Raw genomic sequence first — 5,017 nt, forward strand, 5'->3', positions numbered from 1 at the left:
CTCTGATAGGTTGTCTATCTCCTTGTCGCTTAGTTTTTTTTTTCTGAAGTTTTTATCTGTTCTTTCATTTGGGCCATATTTCTTTGTCTGAGTGCACCTGTTACTTTGCAGGGGGCAGAGCCTTAGGTATTCACCAGGGCAGGACAACCCAGTGTTGTGGTGATGTATGTGGGGGAGGGGTCCAAGAGGGAACAATGCCAGTTGCTCAGCTCTCATCCCACTTTCAGTCACTTCCCCCACTTCCCATAGTGATTTGGGTCCTTCTGGTGCTGATTCCTGGGTGGGTGGATTTGTGTACATTCTAGGACCCATGGGTCCCTCCAACAGACTCTCCTGTGAGAAAGGTTGTTTCACCCACTGCCCCAACTCCCACAGACTTTTATAGCCAGAGGTTTTGAGGTTTTATTTCCCTGCACAGGAACCCTGGGTTGTGCTATCTCTCTCGATCCCCAATTGTTCCTCCCAGTTTATCTGCATGGGAATGTGGGACTGAGTGGTCCACCAGCCACTGTCTTGTGGGCACCCTCTCCTCCTCAGCTGTGTGTTTCTTCCCCTCCTACCAGTATAGATAAATGTTTCTTCTTTAACTCCTTGGTTGTCAGACTTCCATACAGTTCGATTTTCTGGCAGTTATTGGTATTTTTGTTTTTAAATTGGTTGTTGTCTTTCTTTTGGTTATGCAAAGAAGCAAAGCATATCTATCTATGTCTTCATCTTGCTCAGAAGTCCTGTTTTAAAGGTATTATATTGACGACAAACCATAGAATAGGTCAATTAAATCTAAGGTGATTTATTTATATACTATACATTGATGTTTTCATAAACATTTTTCATATATTCTATATATTATGTACTTTATATCCTTTTTAGCATTCTTATGAAATATGTATTTATTTACCACCATTACTAACTGAGATACCTCAAAAATCTTAACTGCATTTTAAAAGTGATCCTTACCCTGTAAGCGTTGAAAGGTGGCTACAAGCCAAATTTTTGTAACCTGTCGAAAAAATAACGTTGGGCCCTATAACCAATTTTTAAAAACCACATCCTATCATAACAGGAGAAATATTAAAAATTAACCAGAATTAACATCATAAAATGGATTATCTTCACAGTCACAACTTCAAATACCATTTTCCATTGGAAAGTTTACTTTTAATAATATTCCCATTAGTTCTGCAATACTTTGATTTACTTAAGACCACCAACCCACTGATCTCTTCATTTTCTCATAATCCATCAAGATTATTATGTTTTCATTTCTCTTAAATTCCATTGTTAATTATTTTAATTTTCATGTGTAAATACTCCTGCCTTGTCTTCCTTTCTTTCTTTTGCACTCATTTGGCAAAACCTAAACTCAATTCTACCTAACTATAACATAAATAATTTAATGTCTACACAAAAGTCATTCTCCATTTCTTTTCAGATATGTTTATTATTATTATTATTTTTCTAATAGCCATACTATTCTTCATGACCAGGTAATGCAGGGGCAGATGATTCAACCCAAGCTGTAGATTCTGATTGCACAAAACCAACCATGTTTTCCTATTCTACTTGCTGAGAAGTGGTTTAAGTGTGAAACAATGACAGAATTTGTGTCAATAAAAGTCAATTTTCTAAGTGGTTTCTAGAATGAGTTTCTTCACACTTACAAAGAGATAGTGGTGTTATGGTCTATCGTCTTTGGCTAGATGTCTACACCTGGCTACTAAAACTATAGGAGCTTTTTTGCATCCATTAGGAGATCTAGCCATGGGAACAGCAAATGCTTCAAGAATAGCCAAGGGGAAGTTTTACGAACTTGAGTTACTGTGAACTACTGACTTAACCAACTCTGGAAAAATGAAATGCTAGGATTTTTTATTTTTTACTTGAGAAAATAAATCTCCCTCGCTGGTTGATTTTGCATTTTGTCTTACTTGTGGCCCAAAGTATTCTGAAGAACCTGAAATACTAACTAGCAAGTAATTACATACCTCATTTTCCTTACAAATTATGAACAATAACTGTGAATAAACACTTTGTATTCCTGAGCACTGAGCGATCCATACCTTTCCCTATAATTTTTCTTCTCTAGTAACTCAAATTGTGATTTCATGCCATTTTTTTAAGAGTTCCTTATCATTTTCTTAGTTTCACTCTTACTGATAACCTTATTGAAACCAGATGTGAAATCCTCATTTTTGCATTACTAATTCAGTCCTATCAGTGTCTGCATCTAACTTTTCCCTTCATCTTGTTACATCTGAAGAAAACTTTGTGCTCCTATAAAATACCAACCCCTCCCCTTGAATTGTAGATTCCCATCATCCTTGCTTTCTGAAGAACTTTGATTCCTTCTTTGGGTCCCATTTCTTTCTTTTTCCTTTTTTTCCCTTTTCTTTTCTTTCTTTCTTCTTCTTCTTCTCCTTCTTCTCCTTCTTCTTCTTCTTCTTCTTCCTCCTCCTCCTCCACCCCCCGCTCCTCCTCCTCCTCCTCCTCCTCCTTCTTCTTCTCTTCTAATGGAGAATGGGAATTAGGGATTGTGTGTATACTAGCTGTCGAGAAGTAAGAAGCAGACAAGCCACTTTCCTATGGTTATCTGAGCCTTTGTCTTTACATCCTGATGGTGTTTCTCTTTTATGCTCCAAAGGAGGAAAAGACCTATTCTCAAGATCTACCAGGATAGAAATGTTTTACTTTTCTGTTCCTTTTAACTCTGACAGGAAGTACTTCTTGAAGCCTAACTTACATTTTTCTTCATAACATTCAAGCTCTGTCCTCTTAAAGGTCTTCCTAGGTCTTTCCTAAGTTGTTTTGGTTCTTTTAGAAACCTTTTAGATACCTTTTCTGAGCTAACCCTACCAGCCCAAGAACTCTGGATCAGGCAGTATGCTTATATCCTTCACCAAACCAGGCAGGTTGAGAATCATTAACAAAGAATGAGCCTTGAAGAGCAGGGGTAGAGAACAGTTTATTTTAAAGCACATTCTAAAGGTTTCACCCCAACCTCCAAAATTAAAAGATATAATCTCTAAAAAATAAGTGTTTCATCTACTAGTCTCACCCAATCTTCAAACTGAAGCTGTTTCTTTGGTCCCCAGATTCTCAAAGTTGTCTTTTTCTTTCCTACAACCCACTGCACCAGTGGCCCTGGTTAGCAGGAACAGCTGAAACAGACTGGCTTGAACTGCTGGTTTGGACCTCTTCGGTAACATGTTGGCATTAAAGTGTTCAGTGATCAGATGAACTGCTTCTGGTTTGTATGAGCTGACAGTTCCTACCTTTCTTCTGATGTTACTTCCAGAGAAGCTAGAGGCTAATGAAGATGATAAGGATTCTTAGAAGGCTGGGCACCATGATGTAGGGATCTCTGAGTGGAAACCCATATAAAGTCCAGGAGGCAGAGGTTTAGAGGGTGGCAATAGACAGTGAGAAACAGAGATTTTGGGTTGATTTAGTCTGAATAACTTGGGCCAAGTGGTGAGAGGTACAGATTAATGGTGATAACGCTGCAAAAGAGGCCCAGCTGCTGAAGCCTGGCCTCAATGCTGGGCACCAGGAGACAGAAAGAGCCAAAACCAGAAGGACTACTAGCAGCGGTATAGTCCGTAGGAGCACAACACACTTCCAAAGGCAGTAGTGCAAGTACACCAAGATATTATCCTCTGAATCAGAGTGCCCATGATGTTGACGACGATCGAGGCCCCATCTCCCTTTGAGGTCCCATTACTCAGCCAGCTCAGGTTGTTGACATCCGCGGCGATAAAGGGCAGGAACTGAGCATTGTCTGCTCTCTGGGTCATTCACACGTGCCTGAGGTCCGAGCTTCTTCAGGTCAAATGACCAGCCTCACCCTAATACCCCAGCCCCTTCGACCCCAGGTTCCGGATGCAACCTGGGGCTACAGCCACATCTCAGTCCCCGCTGGTTCACTTCCTGCCTCCCTGGCCCAGCCGTCTTCTCACAGGCCGGTGGAGAAGACGCCGAGGGGAGAATACGGCAGTTCCAGAAAGGAGCGTGTCTGCCACGCAGCCACCTCCGTGTCTCTCCAAGACGGCTCCGCCACCGGGCTTGGGAAGCAGGTGCTGGGGCCCATTTCGTCACTCATGTTCATAGAAGAAATAAAAACACTTAAGTGTGTTCTATATTGCTGCTACTTCATCTCGAGTTCAGTTTTCAACTTACTTTTTCTGGTGTAAGTGTCCTTCATTTTTAATTCATACTAATCTTTTAAGACCACCAATAAGTTTTATGTTTCCAAACTCAATATATGCTTTTATGCAGTTATTAAAACTTAAAACAGCATCTGATACAGTGGACTATTCATTCTGTCCTTCTTCAAACACTTTCCTCTCAGTGATGGTTTTTCTCCTATTTCAGTTTATTACTTTTCTTATCTTTTTTTTCTGTTCCTTTCCTTTTTTCTTCCTCTTCCTCTTCCTCCCTCTCCCTCTCCTCTCCCTATTCTTCTTTTTAAAATGTTTTGTGTATCCTTCTTTACTAAGCTTTTACAAGTTTCTCAGAGCTTACTCTGGGTCTCCTAAATCTGTATACCCTCTCTAGGTGACCATTCTATGGCTTTTTTCTTTTTTTCAAAATCAAGTATCACTCACACAAACCCATATACACTTTTTTCTGTGATCTGTAATATAATAGGCCAAGAATGCTCATGATTATTCACAAACTCTATACATTGGGGTTCCTCAGACAGTGAGTTCACTAGATCTATACAGTCTTGCTAGGTCATTTTTTACACCATGGTAAATACTGTTTTTTGTTGATAACACATTTTTTTTAAATCCCCAGATAAGAGCCATGGGATTAAATAACACTGCATTTTGGTAACACTCAAATACATCTCTCGCTCCCTCTCTGTTCCTGACCTTTACTACTTGGTGTCACTGCCTGTTCATCTCATTGAAATCTTAGTTAAGCATGAGTAAAATGAAAATGCTTGTCTCTTGGTTATCCCAAGAAAATACCTCCAACTTAATCTTTTGTTATTCTTCGCTATCTCAAAATAGTA

The 5,017-nt window shown here is 39.7% G+C and overlaps 1 pseudogene; it reads right to left on the reverse strand.

Moving 5' to 3' along the window:
• Nucleotides 1-3,300: 3,300 nt before the first annotated feature.
• On the reverse strand, nucleotides 3,301-4,087 carry LOC129083553 (sugar transporter SWEET1-like; annotated as a pseudogene).
• Nucleotides 4,088-5,017: the final 930 nt, after the last annotated feature.

Source organism: Pteronotus mesoamericanus, unplaced genomic scaffold (assembly GCF_021234165.1).
Source record: "Pteronotus mesoamericanus isolate MK-2021 breed Mesoamerican mustached bat unplaced genomic scaffold, CSHL_Meso_final scaffold_167, whole genome shotgun sequence".
NCBI lineage: Eukaryota > Metazoa > Chordata > Mammalia > Chiroptera > Mormoopidae > Pteronotus > Pteronotus mesoamericanus.